The sequence below is a fragment of the Beta vulgaris genome, chromosome 2 (genome assembly GCF_026745355.1).
Source record: "Beta vulgaris subsp. vulgaris cultivar EL10 chromosome 2, EL10.2, whole genome shotgun sequence".
In the NCBI taxonomy this organism is placed as follows: Eukaryota; Viridiplantae; Streptophyta; class Magnoliopsida; order Caryophyllales; family Amaranthaceae; genus Beta; species Beta vulgaris.
The window spans coordinates 34,974,139-34,996,904 of record NC_079203.1 but is presented as its reverse complement, the minus strand read 5'-3'; the positions used below and the strand labels follow the sequence as shown (position 1 = coordinate 34,996,904).

At 40.1% G+C, this 22,766-nt stretch overlaps 1 non-coding gene across 1 annotated transcript; it reads left to right on the top strand.

Annotated features, from left to right (window-relative positions):
* The first annotated feature begins 7,506 nt into the window (after window positions 1-7,506).
* On the top strand, window positions 7,507-7,614 carry LOC125495281 (small nucleolar RNA R71). The gene has a single exon (XR_007271919.1). It is a non-coding gene; the product is annotated as a small nucleolar RNA R71 (small nucleolar RNA).
* Window positions 7,615-22,766: the final 15,152 nt, after the last annotated feature.

The following is a 22,766-nucleotide window of genomic DNA, read 5'->3' as shown; positions in this document are numbered from 1 at the left end:
TTACCTAACTAATGCTCCCCCAAGCTAGGCTTGGGACAATAAACATTGAAAAGGTTCAAGGCGTGTAATGTGGCTTAATATAGATCTAAAAAGTCATGAAGCTCGGTGAGGATAGGAAGGAAAAAGTGATTCTTTTAACAATTGTGAGGCTAAAAAAATCAAACAACTAAACGCCTCTATCACAGCACATGTCCGACGTCATGAGAAATCAACGACTACAATGCCAAAGTCAAGATAAGAATGATGTGAGGAACTAACACACAAGGATAGTCTGGACATAAATATACATCCTAAGGCTAGAATGAATCCTTACAATGTAACCAATTCAAGCATGCAGTTAAAGTAGGCGTTAATCATCAAAATCTACTCAAGACCATGGTAATCAAAGATCACATCACAACATCCCAATCACAAATGCCCAACCATCTAGTATAATGAGTTAAATCATTTTTCAAAGCAATGTTCGGGGCACAGAGAAGCAATTAAACTATTCATATTCAACTCGTATTTTTGGTATTTTTTCAGCAATATTTCATTTTTTTAAAGCAAATAAACTAACTTAACTAGCCTAAAGAAAACATTAAAACTAATCTATCTAAAAAGCAGTAACAATGAGAGTAGTACTTACAGAATTCCTCCCCCATGCTGAACTTGGCAATGACCACATTGCAGCAAGGGGAAGGAGTGACATGGATATCAGTCATTCATGAGAGTATCCTCACCATCGTCATCCTCACCGCCGTCGCCTTGACTACAGGATCCCGGCTGGCTGTAACTCGAGTTCCAAGTGTACCAAGATGGGTGTGCATCATGCTCAACAATCCGATCAAGGTGGCAGTTCTTGTCATACATCGAATAAAGCGGCAGGTGGTGATCATTGGTCAATGTATCGACCCGCTGACTCGGGCTCTATAGAACTGCAACATTGACATCAACATGCGATGCCCTGGAGGGTTGTCGTGTTGGCAGTAATGCCAGTCTCCATCCGCTGGAGCCTGTTCATCATCTGCTGAAAATCAAAAGAGGGAGGAGCAACAAAATATGGGGGGAGGGAAGCATCAGAGGTAGAAGGGATATCCTCGATATGGGCTGGGCGACTATGGTAGGTACGCTCAGGTATCGGTGGGATAGGGGTAGAAAAATCAAAATCGGCAATAGGGTGGTGGTAATGAGGTTGACCAGGTTTGATTTTCGCTAAAGGATTGGGCAATTAGATGGAGAGCATTAGCTGGTAACGAGTCTCATCGAAACCAGGAATTGCCTGAGCAAAAAGAGTGACTAACCCCCCATTCACTATGACACGAGAGGTCAATGTGCCATCGGCGCACTGCTGGTAGATGATGGTGATACACTCCATTGGGAGCGGAACATGATGGGGTATGTTACAGTGAAAGCGACGCGGGGTTCCGCGATATATGTAACTGCCTATCAAGTTAAGTTCATCCCCTCGAATTAGTTAGCAATCTACTCTGCCCAAATAATATTTTTGACATAAATCGAACCCAAATTTTGAAGATGGGTTGATGGATATATTTTGCATGACAATACTGGAGGGTGAAAGCATGGTTATCACCCGTAATGGCGTAGTAGACATCGTGGTGATGGTAATCTAGGGGATGCCCAATCTCCCCTCGATTTAGGACATGAAGTATTCTAACAAACCCCGGGATGGTAATCTCGAGGAAATGCCTAAGTTACTTAAGAACTCAATATGAAGAAAAGTAGTAGGAATCACCTCGCGCCATGTTAGGCGCTGAAATCGTTCCCGTTGTTCTTCGGTAGTGAAAATAGCATTCGGGAAGGTGTCGTCCCGGGGAATGACCGGTGGTGGTGGTGATTGTGACCCGGTGTCAGATTTTCGCCGCCTTGTAAACATGTTGCTTGAATGCCCAAGAATTGAGAAATTCCTACTCACTCTTTGATGGTGGAAGAGGAAGGAAAGCTTTTACTCACTCACTCTCACTTAAATGGTAGAAGAGAGGAAGAAGAAGATGGAGGTGAGAGATAGAGTGGAAAAAAGTGAAGAGGATGGAGTAGCAAATTGGAAGGAAGTGATGAGGGAAGTAATTTGGTGAAAATTTGAGGATGTGAGTGGAGTTTTTCAATGGTGGAGGGTGATTTTTCGGAAGAAGATGAGAGAATTTGTGGGTTAAGGTTTGAAGGGGAGAGAGTGTGTGAGAGAAAGTGGCTCAAATAAAGGAGAAAAACCTCCATAATGAGAGCAGCCGTGCCCCGAGCCCGATAAAATCAGGAGACTTTTGTTCATTGTGAAATCCGTCCAGTTTTGTTACAGTCCCGATCGGGCGAGTGTGACTGACAGTATCGGGTGTAATTTTTTTCCCTGCAACTCTTGATTTGGTTACGAGCGCGATCGGGCGTGTCTTGCCCGACAAGATCGGGCGTTAATTTAACTTCCCGCTTTTCAATTTCGATTGCGGGCCCGATCGGGTGTATTAGCCTGACAGCATCAACCGCTACATTTTTTCTGTTTTTGTTGTTCTCAATTCTGAAGGAGATAACGCCTAATCGGGCGAGATGGCCCGATGGCATCGGGCGTACGCCTTTTTCAAATGTTACCCTTTTTTTCATTACGGGCCGATCGGGGGTTTCTCCAATTGATCACCAATCCTACACACATGTAGCTTTAAAGGGATGATTAGTACCCTTTCACTCTCTCACTAAGCTACAAAATATAGCAAAACTAAGAAAGAAATCGGGTTGCCTCCCGAACAACGCTAGTTTATAAAGGTCCCGCACGACCATAATGCTTCATCCCTCAAGCAGAAGAGGGTGAGGGTTGAAGGTATAACTCCTCCACAGTTCCAACCGGGATTCATGTATGGTACAACTTCAAGCGTTGTACATTAACTTTGAACTTCTCACCTGTTGCATTCACCAACTCAATAGAACCAAACTTGTTAGTATTAGTGACAGAAAATGGACCAGACCACCTAGACTTTAACTTACCAGGAAAAATATTTAGTCTAGAATTGTACAATAAAACCTTATCACCAATAGAGAACTCCGTGCTCAAAATTTTCTTATCATGCCATCTCTAAGTGCACTCTTTGTAGAGACGCAAACTATCATAGGCATTCAATCTGAGTTCATCAAGATCATTGATCTGCAATAGGTGTTTTTCTCATGCTAATTTAGCATCAAGGGTTAACTCCTTAATAGCCCAGAAAGCCTTATACTCTAGTTCGACATGTAGGTGACATGTTTTACCACAGATTAGTCTATAAGGGGTGGTACCAATAGGGGTCTTGAAAGCAGTTATATAAGTCCATAATGTGTCATCTAACTTATCACTCCAATCCTTTCTAGATTTGGCTACCACTTTCTCCAAGATAGTCTTTATTTCACAATTATACACTTGTACTTGCCCACTTGTCTAAGGATGATATGCTAGACCAGTCCTATGGTAGACGCCATATTTCTTGAGTAAGGATTCAAAAGTTATTTTGCGAAAATGAGATCCACCATCACTAATGACAACCCTTGGTACCCCAAACCTTGGAAAGATAATCTTTTGAACATTTCATAACAACCTTAGAGTCATTAGTTGGTGATGCAATGGCTGCTACCCACTTAGATACAGTCAACAACAACAAGTGTGAAATCGTTGCCTAAGGAAGAGGAAAAAGGACCCATAAAATCAATACCCCATACATCAAATAGTTCAAATTCCAAAATGGGGGTTTGGGGCATCTCATGTCTACGGGAAATATTTCCTGTTCGTTGGCATGCATCACAAGACTTAACAAAAGTACTAGCATCATGAAATAAAGTCGGCCAGTAAAAACCAGACTGAAGTACCTTAGCGACTGTTTTTGAGGGCCCGACATGGCCTCCACATGGAAGGCAGTAAGAGTGTTTCAGAATTTCATGTACCTCCCACTCTACGATACATCGCCTGTAGATTATGTCTGCATAAAGCATATAAAGAAAAGGATCATCCCAAAAGTACTTCTTGGCATCATGGAGAAATTTCTTCCTCTGGTGATAACTCAGCTCTGGGGAGTTTGTCCACTCACACAGAAGTTAGCGAAGTTCGCATACCACGGGGTGACTGAAGTGATTGCCAAAAGCTTATCATCAGGAAAGCAGTCATCGATGGGTAGGCCCTCTTCCATATCCTCGTACTGCAATCTAGACAAGTGACCAACCACTACATTTTCTGCTCCCTTTTTATCTCTGATCTCCAAGTCGAATTCTTAGAGCAGCAAAATCCACCGAATGAGTCTAGGCTTTGCTTCCTTTTTGGTTATGAGGTACTTCAATGCAGCATGATCAGTATATACAATAGCAAATAGGTTTTGAACTTGTCCAGTGCATAGACCACAACTAGAAGCTCTTTCTCCGTGGTGGCATAGTTAACTTGAGCTTCATCTATAGTATATGTCATGAAGGATGTTGTCTTTCCTCTCAGGTCCCACAGCATAATCACTAGCATCACACATAAACTCACATGGAAGGGTCGAATCTGGAGATCGAATGATAGGAGCAGTAATCAGAGCTTCCTTGATCTTGTTGAAAGACACAAGACACTCATTAGTAAACAGGAACGGGGCTTCCTTGAGGAGCAAGTGAGTAAGTGGTTTGGCAATTTCAGAGAAGTCCTTGATGAAGCGGTGATAAAACCCTGCATGACCAAGAAAGCCTCTAACTCATTTGACATTCACATGAGGGGGTACTTTCTCAATCACTTGAAATTTTGCTTTATCCACCTGGATGCCTCGTTCAGAGATAATATGACCAAGTACTACTCCTTCGGTAACCATGAAGTGGCACTTCTCCCAATTCGATACAAGGTGGACATCCTCAAATCTTTTCAAAATTTTAGCTAGATTTATCAAACATGCATCAAAATCAATTCCATACACGCTAAAGTCATCCATAAACACTTCCATAATGGACTCAATAAACTCAGAAAAGATAGCCATCATACAACGTTCGAAAGTAGCGGGGGCATTACATAGTCCAAAGGGCATCCTTCGATAACCAAGGTACCATAAGAACATGTAAATGTGGTCTTCTCTTGGTCGTTTGGATGGATAGGGATTTGGAAGAAACCTGAATAGCCCTCTAGATAACAAAAAATGAGAGTGACAAGCTAGCCGTTCAAATATCTGATCAATGAAGGGGAGGGGAAAGTTGTCTTTCTTGGTGGTAACATTTAATTTCCTATAGTCAATGCACATATGCCACCCAGTGACTACTCTTGTAGCAATTAGTTCATTTTTCTCAATTTTAACTACAGTAGTACCTCCCTTTTTAGGAACCACTTGAACTGGACTCACCCACTTAGAATTGGAAATGGGATAGATGATCCCAGCATCAAGAAATTTCATAACCTCTTTCTTGACCATTTCCCGCATATTGGGGTTTAGACGACATTGGCCTTATTTACTAGGACGATGATCGTTCTCGAGATGAATTTTACCCATGCAAAAGTCAGGGCTTATGCCATTCAAGTCGTCAATACTATATCCAATGGCCTTTTTATGTTTTCTCAAAACAGACAAAAGTTGGGACATTTGAGCATCATTCAGTGAAATACTAACATCATAGGGCAATTTTCAGATTCATCTACCGGTTTCAGTTCGGGTTTCTTTACCTCTACCGGTTGAGTAGCACATACTAACCGTTCCTCCTCGTGATTGGGAATATCGTCAAGCCCTACATAAGTAAGAGCTACTTCCAAGTCATCGCATGGGACTACCATCACCTGTGGAAGATGTAAAACAAAGCAAAGCCTCCAAAGGATCCCGCAGAAGGGATTGAGGCATGTCATCATTAACCAGCACATCAATGACATCTATTCTATAACAGGCTTCCTCTAGCATGGGACTTTTCAAAGCATTGGTCAAACTAAAAGTCACCTTATCATTCCCACAGTCAAAGTCAATTTCCCATTTTTAACATCTATGACAGCTCCAGCAGTATGAAGGAATGGTCTCCCTAAAATGATTGGGATTTGAGTATCCTCTTCCATGTCAAGCACAACAAAATCCACAGGAAGTAAAAATTTACCTACCCTCACAGGAACGTCCTCTAAGATACCTAGGGGTATTTAACAGAACGGTCGCCATTTGAAGAGTAATGTTGGTACATTTTAAATCTCCCATGTCAAGCTTTTTGCAAAAGTAAGGGCATGACACTAACACTAGCACCTAAATCACATAAGGCTTTGTCAATAAAATGGTGCCAATATTACAAGGGTGGAGAAACTCCCGGATCTTTCAATTTAGGAGGGGATTGATTTTGCAAAAGAGCACTACATTCTTCAGTAAAGGCAACAGTTTCATGATTAAAGGCTCTCTTCCTAGTCGAATTTCCTTCAAAAATTTAGCATATGCAAGAACTTGAGTAATAAGTTCAGTAAATGGGACAATTACCTCAAGATTCTTCACTACCTCCATAAACTTACCGAGTTGGAGATCAAGCTTATTTTTCAATAGATTATTGGGGAACGGTACCTTTATCACAAGAGTGGTAGATGAAATTTTTTCATGTACTATCTGCTTTTCTGCATTTGCAATGGTGGTCTCCTCAGGAGCTGTGAAAGTTATAGTGACAACTGCAATTTTCTCTACCTCAATCGGACCATCCTTAAGCATCGTTGGACCATCATAATGTGTTCCACTCCTAAAGATGATGGCAGGGGTTCCCTTGGTTGCATTGATTGTGAAGGTAATTCCCCAGGTGGCCTACTAGCAGAAGAACTACCCAACTGAGCTAGTTGAGTCTCTAACATCTTGTTATGCATACACAAATTTTCTAGTTGAGTTTTGTGTCGGCTTGGAAAGCATTGAACCCTTTCTGCATCTGAAACTTCATGTTCTTCAACTTTGTCATGGCTGGGTCGGTAGTAGGAGCAGGTTGTTGAGGTGCTTGATTTCTCTGAAAGCCAGGAGGAGCTTGTTGTGGAAGTTGATATTATTGAACGTGTTGTTGAGGCACATATGGTTGTTGAGGCTGACGATTCAACACATTAGTACTCCTATATGAATGGTTTCGATGGTGTTTCAACCCTGGATTGTAGGTGTTAGAATATGGGTGGAACTGATTTCTAGTTGTGACTGAAAAGCATTAACTGCCTCACAGTTTCCTCCTATATTAGAGGATAGGAGCACAAGACACTCTTGAGTGTTGTGCCCACGTACCCCACAAGCATCGCAAATGTGAACATTGTAGTTAGAAGCACTATCCATCGCATTAACACTCATGTGGGAGGGAAGTCATTACCTAACTTCAAGGAATCAATCTTTTGAGTTAGAGCAGCTAGTTGCCCAGATAGTAAGGAAATGGTTTAAACATCATGTTTACATCCCTTTTTCATAGAGGAATGAATAGTAGATGCTTGATTAGATGCTAGTTCTCCAAAGTTCATACCCTTCAATGGCTTTAACCATGAAGAACCCTCCGGATGCTCCATCAATTACCCGACGTGTATCTACATTAACTCTAGTGTAGAAAATCTGACACAAATACCACTGGTCCAAACCATGATGAGGACAGAGACGCTGCAGATCCTTGAACGGCTCCCAAGCTTCATATAAGGACTCACCAGGATCTTGGGTGAAAGTAACTATGGCATGTCTCATGTCTGCAGTGTTTTAGTAAGGGTACCACTTGATAAGAAAAATCTTAGAAAGTTCTGTCAGGGTGGTGATGGTGGAAGGCAACAAAATAGAGCTTTATCACGCAGAGAGAAGCCAAATAGGATGAGTTTCATCTCATCAGGAGTAACACCAGCTTGTTTCTGAGTAACACAACATTGTAAAAACCTCTGCAGGTGCTGATTTGGGTCTTCAGATGGTAACCCAGCATAGTGATCGTTCTGAACCATATTGAGAACATGAGACTTGATCTCAAAATTCGTAGCAGTGATAGTGGGCATCCGTACCCTGGTGGGCACATTATCAGGAGATGGTTGTGCATAGTCCCTGAAGGTTCATGTAACATTCTCACCCATGTTGAGAGTAATAGGTGAGACGGGGAATTCTTGTTGTGGTGAAGATGGTGGAGAAGGTGTCTGCAGACAGCTTTGCTTGCTTAGTTTTTGATCTGAGTCTACGAGTTGTCTTTTCAATCTTCGGATCAAATGGAATGACATTTGGGGATTTCAATTTCCTGCTCATACACCAAAAATGCTAAAACATATGTGAGATGCTCCAAAGAACAGATGTTCTTCAGAGTAGAGGATAGTTTAATACTATAATTCAGACAAAATAAAAATAAACCGTCTCCCGGGCAACGGCGACAAAATTTGACAGGCTAAAGTCGTATCACCTAATCAAAAATAACTTAAGGTCCACTAACTAGTAGTCAGGGAAGTCAGAATTGAATCAATAGGGAGAAAGTTATATTATTATATCTAAACCCTAATATTATACTAACAAAAAGATATGAATATGGTTGTGTTACAAAACTAAGCTAATAATAGAACTAAACAAGAAGGTATAAATCGATTAATATAGCACTAGAAGTATGGATAACTATGCATACAATTCGAGAAATCAGGGACGAATAACAACCACCTAATAAGTCAAACTGTCAAGGGCACATGTAATTTCTCTCTAACATTACCTCCCTCAAAGATCACCCAGCCGCTCTCGCATGGTCAAAGGTCACTTTGCCTAAGGATTGAAAGCCTATACGGTATCTCTCCTCTCGAAGCAGATTCAGTATTGCAATAATAGAAATATAAATCAGGCCTCCCTTATAAATTTAGCATGAAGATTCAACCACAGGAAACAATTGAATTACAAGGCAATTAGACTAATCTACCAATCCCTCACCCACAATCCTAGAAAGAAAAGTACTCACTCATAATTATGAAAACAATAACGAAATTAATATAACAACTCATACTTTGAAACATTATAAATAACTAAGAATATAATCTAATTAACGGTAGAGGAAGTAATAAAGAAAGATTATCCAATTATATTGAACTTGTGAATAAGAAAAAGGTTCGATCTTGAATTGAAATCAAAAAGCAATAAATTAGGGTTCTTCAATCACTCTGTAGAGAAAACTAAATAACAACCAAGATGTCTTCTAGAAAATCTAATTTTACTATTTATACAAGTCCTCAAACTAATAGGTACAAGTCTAAAACAATCAGCCGGGGATTCATTAAAAAGCATGTGGCGCGTCGTTGCCTGATCAGGCCAAGGACGCCCGACCTAATCGGGCTCCAAAGTATAGAAAACAACTCAAAATCATAGGCGCCCAATGAAATCGGTCTGACTCACCCGATATCATCGGGTCGACTAGAAACTCAGTAGATGCGTAACGTGTCTTTCATGGACCCCGAATGTTGTCGGGCCAAACCGCCCGATTGGCTGTCAACAGCAAATTGCAACAGGGCTTCAACGCCCGATCGAGCGCACAACAAAAGTCATTGTTTCTCTTCTGCGCCCGATCGGGCTGTACCGCCCAATTCTGTCGGGCCAAGCATCCTTTACTCGTTTCTTGGCTCAAGAGCCAAATCTTTGGCTTAACTTCTGCTCAAGGTTCCAGAAAGCGTCCTCGGGATCTCGGGATTCAGTGTCGAAGCTCTCCAATCCAATGTCGCGGTCATATAACAAATAGAAAGTAGGGAATAATTCCCTAAAACCTGCAATGCGACACAAAACAACAAACCACAACTAGATGGAGATAGTTAGTACCAAATTGCTCCTAAGAGCCATAAGCATCACTTTTAGCACATAAGTAGGGGGAAAAACTCTATATAAAATCATAACATCAATGATGCAGGGCTTTTATAGACTTACTCAGCCATGCCGCCTTCAAGAAAGGCATTATGCACATCCATCTGGTGAAGTTCTAGTTCCTTGCAGCTGCAATAGCTAGAAAAGCAAGAACAATTATCATTTTAGCCACTAAAGCAAAGGTCTCACTGTAGTCTACGCCTTCAACCCTATGATAACCAAAAGGGTTTTTCTATATGGTACCCTTGTGTTTTACGAAATTCTATATTGTACCCGACGTTTTTAAAATTTCCACGTTGTACCCCTAAGATTTATTAATGTTACCCACAATACCCTTATACACGATATCAAACAATAGATTTTCGGACTTTCTTACCTTGTGGGGATGGAGTAGGATGTTTTAGCCTTGTTAGTTGACTGAGGTTTGGGATATGATCTGATAAATTGAAAACTAAGTGAGGTTTGCAGTAGAATTTTCTATTAGTAAGGGTATTTTGTGTGACGTTTAGAAAGTTTAAGGGTACAATGTGGAGAGTTCAAAAAGGCTGGATACAACGTAGAATTTCGAAAAACACAGGGGCACTACGTAGAAAAACCCTAACCAAAAATGACCAACCTAGCCTTCAAACATTCAACATGCCCATCTAAATGATATTTGAACTTATGGACCCACTTGCATCCAAAATCCTTTCTCCTAGGAGGAAGCGGCTCCATAACCCAAGTGGCATTATCCTCTAAAACACTAGTTTCTTGATGCATAGCCTCAGCAGAATGACGCGACTTTCTCGCACTAGTAACAACTTCAAAATATAGATGATGCCGCATAGAAAAGTTATGATAATTCACAAATGTGTTAAAGGATAGGGAGTACTTGAGGAACATGGTTATTGACAAAGTTGCACAGCAAAATCAAGGGATGTTTCTCATGAAAGCGACGACTAAGAGGTGGCGCTAGACAAGTAGCTGTAATGGAAGATGAAGCACTAGAAGTATGTAAGGCATCCGAGGATAGAGAGTCAATACCCTGAAATTGGTGTATTAGAATGACTGAGGAGGTGAAGCTTTACTATTTCTTCTAAATTTTATTGTCTTATAATTTTAGGGTTATATCGGATAAAGCTCAATATTTAAGTTAGAATAGGAAAAGTTCGTGTGAGTTAAAATAGGAAAAGTTAGGTTCGAAATTTCGAATTTCATGTATTATCAATCGAATTTCTTCCTATTCTTGATTTTGTTGATTATAATCCAAAATTGATGGATTAGAATGAATTAGGAGATGAAACTTTACTACCTTAGTTATAATAACCATGAATTATCTTATATAACCCTAATTGTTTTCCCTAAATTTGGTTGAGTTATGATCTCAAGGGTATATCAGACAAAAATCACTATCAAACAAAAAAATATATTAGGGGCGATTTTTGTAACTAAATAAAAAAAAATAAAGAGAGGGCGAGCCGTGTGAAAAAAAAGGAAAGTTTAGGTTCAAAAATAGATATACTATATTATACATAGGTACACTATATCATTTTAACATACACTATATCATTTTAACATATACTATATCATTTTAACATATATATATCATTTTAACATACACTATATCATATCAATATACACTATCTTAAACTCACGTAATATGGATCGGGTTCATATTAGTTTTTTTATAATCAGAGTCCTCTTCCAACTATCCTTCAAGCTCCTCAAGAACTTCCATTTTCAATTCAGAGTCTAACTCCCTAAATTTCTTTTAGCATCTAGGAGTAAAGGACTAGATTGTTGATCTTTTATTTTTCGGAAGCAATAATGTACTTTTTTTTTTTAGGGAAAAAGGTACAATTTTTTTTTTCTAGGAAAAACTATCGATTATTTAGTCAATGCTTTGTTAGCATTATGAAATTTGTGTCATTCGTTACTAGTCTTTAATATCATTTTGGTGCGCGTTCATATAATTTAGAAACTTTAAAACATTTCATTCTTTTGTCTTATATTTTATGTCATTATATTTGTATCCATTGTCAGTCTCCTTCAATTTCATGTCATTACAGATTCATTGAAAAAATGACGATGGAAATACTATCATAAAGAACAAACAACAACGACAATGAAAATATTATCATGAACTTTAAATATTTTATTAATAAATAAGAAACTACAAAGTACACGAAAAAGCTGACAGAAAAGATATCTAAAAAAATATCAACCATTATGTCATTAGGTCTTTGTTTGCTAGCCAAGATGTTACCGCCCCAGCTGCATCCATTATGTCATTCTTAGCTTCTGTTTTTGCCAAAGCCCTCCATTCATTGGGGATTGTCATATAATCAACATTGCTTCTTAATAATTGACGATCATGTATGGTAGCCACCCAAAGATACGGTCTTGCATCAACATTTCCCGAAAGCCATGCAACCTTCCCATGCCCTTCCTCCTCGAACTGACTTTCTAATTTCATAGAAGATCTAACATCTTCATCAGATATACCAAACTCTATTAGCGCATACCCCTGGAAGTCATCCTTGTTCCACATGGACTTGATCTTTTTTATTTTATATCGAAGATCAAGAAGTATATTATGAATCATCGTGAAGCTTCTTCTAATAGGCCTCCCCTTGTCATCTCGTTCCACAGGCAAATTGTGGATAATACCTGTACATGGGCTTGCAAGAGTCTCCATGATTGAGTCTATTTGTTTGTTAATTTCTGTAAAGATGAAGAGAAAATTTTTGAGGGATAGAAAACTTGTTTTACTGCAATCTAAGTTCTATTTATATAGAAGTATAAAATACCCCCCCCCCCCAAAAAAATTCTCTATCTTTTAATATTCTTCTAGTCGACGTGATGTTTGAGTTAATCGACGTGATGTTTGATTTTCAAGTGATTTCTAATTTTTTTACTCCCTCCGTCCCATAATATTAGTCCTCTTTCCTTGCATATTCAATACAAGTTATAATTACACAAAGGGGACTTATAATGACATGGATTATACTTTATTGACATTTATTGTATTTATATTTTAGGAAAATTTGCACAAAATCACCTTAAGTTTTCACTTATTTAGAAACTCCCACCTTTATGTTTTTTTTCCTAAATTTCCACCTAAACTTTACAAAACCTTTATAAACTCCCACCACTTAACGGATTTTGCCAAACTCCGTTAGTGGTGGGACCCACATCAGTTATTTCTTTTGTTTTTCCCTCCAAACAACTCATTTCCCCCTTCTTATATAAGATAATTTCCCTTTTCACCCTTTGATCCTTTACCCACATCTCATCAGAAGGAGGTTTGTCCCCTTTGTTGCTTGTGTTGGAAGGAAATTATCTTATATAAGAAGAGGGAAGTGAGTTTTTTTGGAGGAAAAAACAAAAGAAATCACTGATGTAGGTCCCACCACTAACGGAGTTCGGCAAAATCCGTTAAGTGGTGGGAGTTTTTAAAGGTTTTGTAAAGTTTAGGTGGATATTTAGGGAAAGAAAACATAAAGGTGAGAGTTTCTAAATTAGTGAAAACTTAAGGTGGTTTTGTGCAAATTTTCCTATATTTTATAACAACACTTTAGCCAATATTGACTTGGTCAAAAGGTACAATTTCTTAGGCAACACTATTTAAGAGTTCAGTCACTTCTTATTAATACTCCCTCCGTTTCAAATTGTAAGGCATGTAAATCACTTTACACATATTAATAATTTAGTTAGTTTTAGTTAGATGCATAGGTAATAAGAAATGACATTAAATATTGTATTGATAATATAAAATAACCTATAATCTTATCTTGATAGTATAAAATTGCATTTAATTTTACATTGCTAATGTAAAACGCCTTATATTTTGGACCATCAGGATATCTGATAATTTCTTGTCATGATTTGTTTTAAATGGACCATCAGGATATCTGATAATTTCTTCATCAATGATTTTTTCATTTTTATTCATTATTCTGGTTGTTCAATTACTCTTTGATATTCAACTACTATTCTTTTTCGTATATAAGTAACTCTGGAAATAACTGGCAATATTCTCTAAATATTTTCTTGTCTAATGTTTCATAACCTTGTTCTTAATATTCCATCGGAACGTTACTATTGCTAGACTCGATTTTACTTTCCTTAAACTTGCCATCCTCTAGTAATTATTATTTGTCATTATTACTCATTTTCATATCATTAAAGAGCAAACTTGAATAATTTAAACCTATTATGATACAATTTGTCAAATCCTTATTTCTCTGTCATTATTACACATTTTTATATTAGTATAGAGCACACTTGTATCATTTAAACCTATTTTGATATTATTTGTCAACTCCTTATTTTAGTGTCATTATATTTCATTTATGTGCTATTATGCCTCATTTTTAGGCCATTATAGAGGAAGTTTATATCATTGAAACATATTATGATACTATTTGTCAACTCCTTATTTCTGTGTGATTAGTACACATTGCGATGTTATTATAGAGCAAACTTGTATCATTTAAACCTATCTCAATTCCTTATTATTATGTCATTATATCTCACTTAACCGTCAGTATTTTACTTAATTTTATGCCATTATAGAGCAAGTGTATATCATTGAAACCTATGTTGATATTAATTGAAATGCATGTAGTGATTGTTGAAGATTCATTTTTCTCAACCGAAACCCTGGGATCTGTTGTTATACAGAAGAACGCAAGTTGGAAGCGATGGCAATTACCTTTGACGACGACGATATCAGCGATGTAGAACATCATGATGGATTAGTCATATCCTTGACTGTCAGTAATTGCTTGTTGAAGCGAGTGTTAGTCGATGGGGGCAGCTCAGCCAATATCATATTCAAAAGCGCCCTCGAAGGTATGGGATTGTGTGATAAGGATATTACTAGAAAATCTACTGTTTTGGTTGGATTCAGTGGCGAGGCCCAACACACTGTCGGAGAGGTCACGTTGCCAACATTAGCCAAAGGCGTTAACCTGCCGACCAGATTATTCAACGTTGTGGATTGCCCGTCCGCATAGAACATCATTCTCGGCACCCCATGGATACACAAGATGAAGACCGTCCCGTCAACCTATCATCCGACTCTGAAGTTTCCAACCAAGTGGGGCGTTCAAGACTAAAGGGCGAGCAGAAATCTGCAAGAGAATGCTAAAGCTCGTCGCTCAAGCCCCCAAAGGCAGCCATTTAGCAATTCAAAGATGGGTCAGTGCCCGACGCACCCAGTGAGCAGGACGTGGATGAAATGATGCTCGATCCATCCATCCCCGATCATGTCGTTCAAATCGAAGCGACATTGTCATAGGGAATACGAGGTCAGCTAATCGATTTTTTAAAGGCTAATCAAGATTGTTTTGCTTGGTCCCACGAGGACATGACAGGAACCAGTCCCGACGTCATAACACATAAACTCAACGTCGACCCCGAGCACAAGCCCGTAAAGCAAAAAAGACGCAAATTCGCGCCTGAACGGAGCCAAATCATCAATGACGAAGTTCAAAAGCTGATCGACACTGGAAAAATCCGCGAGGTAAAATATCCAGATTGGCTAGCCAATGTTGTGGTCGTGAGCAAGAAGAACGGGAAGTGGAGAGTCTGCATAGACTTCACGGATTTGAACAAGGCGTGTCCCAAAGATCTGTTCCCTCTACCCCATATCGACGCAATGGTCGACGCGACGGCAGGCCACGAGCTCCTGACATTCATGGACGCATACTCTGGGTACAACCAAATACTGATGCACCTGAACGATCAGGAAAAGACCGCGTTCGTCACTATCAAAGGTATATATTGTTATAAGGTTATGCCTTTTGGTTTGAAAAATGCAGGTGCCACCTATCAACGATTGGTCAATCAAATGTTCAAAGACCAATTGGGCGACACCATGGAAGTATATATAGACGATATGCTCGTCAAATCCAAGCAAGCAGGCGATCACGTCCAACACTTGTCGGAGGCTTTCGACGTCCTGCGAAGGTATGGCATGAAATTATATCCCACTAAGTGTACATTTGGAGTGTCTGCAGGAAAGTTCCTAGGATATGTAGTTACGAAACGAGGGATTGAAGCTAGCCCGGATCAAATAAAAGCTCTTATCAACATCCAATCTCCAAGGAGCGTCAAAGAGGTGCAGAAATTAACTGGTCGTGTAGCCGCGCTGAATCGTTTTAGATCCAGGTCGTCCGAAAGATGTCATCTATTCTATGACGTCCTGAGAAAGAATAAAGGCTTGACTGGTCGCAACAACATGAAGACGCGCTGCAAGAACTCAAAAGATACTTGCCGTTAGCACCATTGCTGTCCAAGCCAAGTGACGGAGAGACGCTGCAGCTTTATCTTGCGGTGAGTAACGTGTCCGTCAGTGCCACCATGACACGAGAAGCAGAAAGTCAGCAGCTCCTAATCTATTACGTTAGTAATTCTCTACTAGACGCAGAGACCAGGTATTCCTCATTGGAAAAACTCATTTTAGCCATAGTTGTAGCTGTTAAAAAACTTACGCACTACTTTGAGACGCATATTGTTATCGTTATGACTAACTATCCTGTCAAGTCTGTCTTGCGACACCCCAAATTAACAGGACGCATGAGTAAGTGGGCAATAGCACTCAGTGCGTACGACATCCAGTTCCGTTCGAGAACAACTATTAAGTCGCAAGCTTAGGCAGATTTTGTGGCGGACTTTAGCCCAGAATTAGAAACGCTTGCAAATGATGAAGTCGCAAAGATTAACCAAGTAAATGACGAGTCTTGGGTATTGTTTCTTGATGGATCTTCCAATTTCCGTGGTGCAGGTCTTGGTATCGTGCTCAAGTTGCCACAAGGGGGCAAGGTAGTACGAGCCATTTGTTGTGAATTTAGAGCGACAAACAACGAAGCCGAGTACGAAGCGCTCATAGCAGGAATGACGTTAGTAGAAGACATGGGAGCAAAAGCGTTAAAAGTCTTCAGCAACTCATTGTTGATAGTTAGTCAAGTCAAGGGCAAATTCGCGGCAAAAGACTCTAAAATGGCTATGTTCTTAGAAATAGCTTAGCGTAAGAGTAAAGTGTTTGACCCTTTTGACATTTTGCAGATACCAAGGGACCAGAATACGCAGGCGGATGCGTTGGCCAATCTCGGATCCTCTTTAAGGGACATTTCGTTTACTTTCGTCCCTATAGTTCATCTGGCAAATCCCGCAGTCGCTAGGAATGTTGGAGACACCATCGCGGCAACGACTGAACAACTTTAAGACAACCAAAAGGTCGTCAGTAACATCGGTAACCTCATGGCTACGAGCGACCCTGACGCTGAGGAGGTAAGTGTCAGTTGGACAAAACCGCTTTATAATTATCTTGATAACGACGTGCTTCCAGCAGACAAGGCAGAGGCGCGCAGAATTCGGTTTAAAGCATCACGGTACGTGCTCATTCAAGGAGTACTATTCAAAAAATGTGCCGCAGGCCCCTACCTGCGTTGTTTGGAAAAGGATCAACGGGGGCAAGTCTTAGAGAACATACATGAAGGAACTTGTGGAAATCATTCGGGAGGACGTAGCTTGTCTAATAGAGTGTTACGCATGGCATACTATTGGCCCACAATGAAGAAAGACGCAATAAGGCATGTTGCCAAATGCGATAGTTGCCAACGACACGCAGGTATGACGCATAAACCTTATGAGATTTTGCATCCTACTTTAACACCTTAGCCTTTTATGAAATGGGGCATGGACATAGTTGGCAAATTACCTCCAGCCCTAAGTCAGAAGGTCTTTATGTTGGCACTAACTGATTACTTTTCTAAGTGGATAGAAGCAGGTTCTTTTCAACAGGTACGTGACAAACAAGTGATTTCTTTTATATATACTAACATTATTTGCAGGTTTGGTGTTCCGTGAGAAATAATATGCGACAATGGGTCGCAATTTATTAGCAACAAGACAAGACGTTTCTGTGACGAATGGAACATAACGTTATTAACGTCAACACCAAGGTATCCGCAAGCCAACGGACAGGCTGAGTCCAGTAATAAGACGATCATTGACACTTTGAAGAAGCGACTTGCAGACAAAAAGGGTAAATGGGCGGAAGCGTTGCCTTCCATCTTGTGGGCTAATCGTACAACACCTCGCACTGCGACAGGCCAAACACCGTTCTCACTGGTATATGGCTGCGAAGCCGTCCTGCCTTCCGAAGTGAACGTCCCGACTGCGAGATGTAGTCTAGCGACGGAGCATCAGAAATGTGATGAGCTCATAAGCGACCTGGATACCATTGAAGAGTTGCGCGACGCAGCATTGGTACGCATGGCCGCTCACCAGCAAATAGTCGCAAGAAGTTTCAACAAAAACGTCCAAGCCAGGTCCTTTGTTGAAGGTGATTGGGTCCTAAGAAAAGTATTTCAAAACACACAAGAAACTAATGCTGGTAAGCTAGGGCCTAAATGGGAAGGACCATACCAAATTAGTAAGGTAGTAGGCAATGGAGCCTACCAATTGGTCCGGCGCGACGGAAGTTCCGTGCCACGTAGCTGGAACGCTACACACCTCAAACGATACTTCTTCTAAGTTAAATGATGTACTTTGCTTTCCCATCATTTTTTAAGAAATAGATGATATTACTATTAGGAAAAATTGACAGAAATAATCCTAACTATGATCGTTCTGTTCAAAATAATCCCAACTTTGGGTTATTCTGGAATAATCCAAACTATTTGGGGTACCTTTCAAAAATAATCCAAACTTTTATTTTTCTTCCCTTCAATGACCCTTTTTGGATCTATTATATATAGGATAATTAAAAGTTTGGATTATTTTGATAAAGTACTTTCAATAGTTTGGATTATTCTAGAATAACCTATAGTTGGGATTATTTTGAGCGGAAATATGATAGTTTGGATTATTCTTATCGATTTTTCCTTACTATTATGTCTGTGTCCCTAACTGTTAGCGACCTTAGTGTTCTCTCATTGTGTGTTGTTGTCTTTCAAAAAAGTCACTCCCGCCTGTTCTAATAACGCTGCGACGATCTTTACGATGCGACAAGTAAACTCACATCTTACTATATAATAAAACAAGAGGGGCACTGCCATTTCAAAGCCACAACTGAGTACCACATTCCATCTATTTTTCTGACAATCGCACGTAAGTATTTATATATATTTCCAGTGTGTACTCTAAGTTACTAAGTCCAAACGTTACGTCTGAACGACCAATGAAGGCTTATTAAGCGCCTGGCTATTCTTGTGAAACGTTAGAATAACGATTGAGACACATGCATATTGCACAAAGTGAAAACATAAGATTAAATTCGCTAAAGAACAAAAGCACAATTGTCAAAGTTATGGCCACCCCCATGGGCGACCCATAAAGTGCAAACGTCAGAAGTTATGGTCACCCCCATAGGTGACCCAAAAAAGTACAAGATAAAGAGTCACTCCCTTGAGTGACCTAAAACAAAGTTTGATTAAAGTGAAATAAAAGAGGTCATAATGTAGAGTGATTAAAAGCTAAGCGTCAGGGGCCTTGTTAGCTTCTTTCTCCGGCGACGCAACAGCTGGCGAAACAATGGCTGGAGCCTCCTTTTCAGTCTCTGGGTCAGGTGGCACGTCCGACGCAATGAATCCGGCACAAGACGGAGCATTCTCATCCACCTTTGATGAAGAATTCGCCGTCGCAGCCAAGTCTTCTTCATCCATCAGATCCTTCATCGACCCCATGTACTGAAGGTACATGTCGATATCCTTCTGTGGTGTCCACGACGCCGTCTTCTTCATCAGGAACAGGTACATTAGCTTAGCCCTGACCCTGGTCGTTACTTCAGCCTCGAGAAGGTCCAGCTCATTCTTCTGTGCGTCAACGCTCGCTTGGAGAGTCTCGATCTCCCGACGCGAGGATTCTTCCAACTTAGTCGCCTTTTTCCTATCTCCTCCAACTCTTCTCCATTTTTCTTTAGAGTTGCCTCCATGTCCTCCACAGTCTTCTCGCAAGACTCCAATTTCAGCGTCTTTAGACTTCACGTCCAACTCAGCCTTCTCCATCCTTTGCTTCATGGTCAGATGACCCTTCAGCAGGGATGAGATCTCCCTCTTCGCCATAAGGAGATGTTAAGAGGACTTCATAAAGAAGAGAGAGTGTGTGTCATTTGGCAGTTATAAGTCATTGTCATAATAGCATAGTGTCTCAAAGTAAGTTAAGTGTCTATACCTGGAATAGGAGCTCTAATCCATTTGACATCATACGAGGAAGAGTGTGTTCCTTAACCCTTTCCATAGCACTATGAAAAAAGAACCTGTCAGCCTCAGGCCATATGGACCTCTCCAACGACATAAAGTCGTTACGGACGGTCACAGTATATGAAGGCCCACTCTTGTCTGGAGGGGGCAGAAGTCAGTTTTGCACGTCTTGGACGCGACATCTTGCTCATCGTCCAAGTGGACGACGATCGTTGTGTCCTTCTTTGTCGACGCCATCGACAGGGACACAATGTCAGCAGAGGATTCCCTCTTGCGTTTGCGCAGCATTTCAGCCAATGCTTGGCTGTCCAGACTCCCCCTAGGGCGCGATTGTGATGAACCTGTCCAATAGCGTTTAGTCAGTAAAGTGAATTTTTCTGGTAAAAGTTCAACCCTAAAACAAAAAGAATAGATAAACGTACCAGATGCCATAGATGAACAACTGTCCTGCGAAACGAATAGAATTCTTTTGAACTGCCTGTCTTCTTCCGCTACTTTCAAAAATTTGTCGCAAAGGCTCTGAGACAGTAATTTAGGGTTAAGACCTGCAGTAGAAACGATGTAAGAGTAGTGTTAACGACGCGGCACGAATGTAAAAAGACTGAAAATAAACACACCTTCAGTGTTCCAGGCGCTAATCAGGGACTCCCAGCTTCCCCTAGCGAAGACCTGTTCACAAACACAAATTTGTTTTTCCAACCTCTGTCATTCGATTGAACTCCCCCAACCAGAGGTTCTAACCTTGCTTTTGCATGTAGGGCTATTCTATTTTTTGCTTTGACCCTAATTTCATAGTACAACAGTAGGTCGTGAAGGGTGAAGGCTTCTTCCTATGACGCCGTCACCCTGTCGATGATGCTCAGAATCCGCCAGACTTGGGGCATAATCTGCGTAGGGCTGATCTGGTAAATTTGCATCAGGTATCTTGTTAGGGGGGTGAAGGGAAGTCTCAGGCCTATTTTGAAGGGGTACTCATAGAGCACCACCCATTTGGGGGGACATGTTTCTGGTGGTTCATCAAATTCGGCATTTCTAATAACAGTGATGTCGGGAAAATTCCCTAAGTCTAAAAACCTTAGCATGTCTTCCTCTGACATCGTTGACAGTTCGTCTTCACTTTCATTCCTCTATTCCACGACTTTCTCTTTACCTCTCGATTTTTCTTGGTTTTTTACGAACGTCCTAATACTACGTCTACTAGGTGCCATAAGTGCAATTGAGGAAGAGAAGAAAATAGTGCGAATTAAAGGAATTGACGAACGGAAAGTATGAAATTACCTGGTAATAGTGGTCGATTTTCCGGCGGAGAGAATAATGGGAGTTATGGAAACTATCTTACTTAAGGAGACAGAAAGATTTGGTGAAATTAAAATCCTTAACCGCCCACGATATTTATGCCTTCAAAGGCAATCATGATATTGGGCCAACGGTTAGAATTAAACGGCTAATTAAAAAAAAAAACTACCTTTTCGTTTTTTGAGACCTTTGGGTTACCTCATATAACTGACTAAGTCGATTTTTCTACCTCCCTTGTGTTTTTGCTAAAGTATCTCGACTATGTTGAAGGTATTTCGATTGATTTATTGATTTTTTAATTGTCTCGTGGGTTTTTTGTTACCCCGATTCGACAATTGGGGGAAAACTGTTATGGCTGAGTTTTTGCAGGATGACATTGACATGATGACATGATGACATTGACATGGCGACATGATGACGTAGCGACCATGGCACGAAGACATGACAGAGAGACACGAGGATAAAGCTAGCTAAGATGCAGTAACGGTTTTGCTAAAAAAGGAAGGAGCTCAATAAGGCATTAAATCAGCCGTGAGAGCCGTTGGAGAGAATAAATTGGGACGTTGAAATGTAAATGAGGAAGATATCCTATGATCAAGGAAACGTTATTAATGTAATAATCATATAATTTATTAGGGTATTCGTTGAAGGAAAGAAAAAGGCATACAAAAGAAAAAGAGGGATCATTACGAGAGGACTACGGAACATTTTTTGTACTAGGCGAAAAGAAAAACATACTTTGTAACAATTGTCACTAGCTCATAACGGCAGTCGACCATAGTAGATTGGTGGATCTCCATCCACCCGCGGTTTTTTTACCCATCTTCATTGGGGTTTTCCGCGTCACCATCTTTGTGTGTTTATCCCCTTTGATCCCCATTGCATTCATTCTCTGCATTCTTAGCATTGTCGTATACAAAATCTGGTTAAAATCGTCCCGAACTTTAATTCTGTCATAGTAGACAAATTTTAGCATAAACAATTACTATCTCTACTATGTTTGACTATGTTTTTAGGATATGTTTTCATGTGATATTTACAATTTTCATCATTAATTTATCACATGAATATTATTTATTTAAATCCTTATGCTAAGTTTTTTTTTTTGGTAAATAAGTAAGTAGTATATTTCCAACCAAAGAACATGCACAACCTACATCCATCAAGGACTGAAAAACACAGGCCACAAGCAGCCTAACTACCCAATTACAAGCCATCTATCCCTACACAGTCCCTATCACTCCATTTATGTGAAACACAAAACTGAATTATATGTTTAACTATACACTTTGTATTATTAATTACATGATCCATTCTGCGAACTTTGTACTGCCAATAAGGTTCATTGCGTGCCATCCATATCTGATAAGCAGCAGCAGCTATGACAGCATGCAGGGCCTCCTGACTTTGGTCCCTTATATCTTTTCCTGGCCCAGGTGACCCACTGCTGCAAATTCCTTTGCCTATATGTCACACCAATACACTCAAGTTTTGCAGCAAGAACCTGTTTACTGAATTCACATTCAAAGAACAAATGATCATGTGTTTCCCC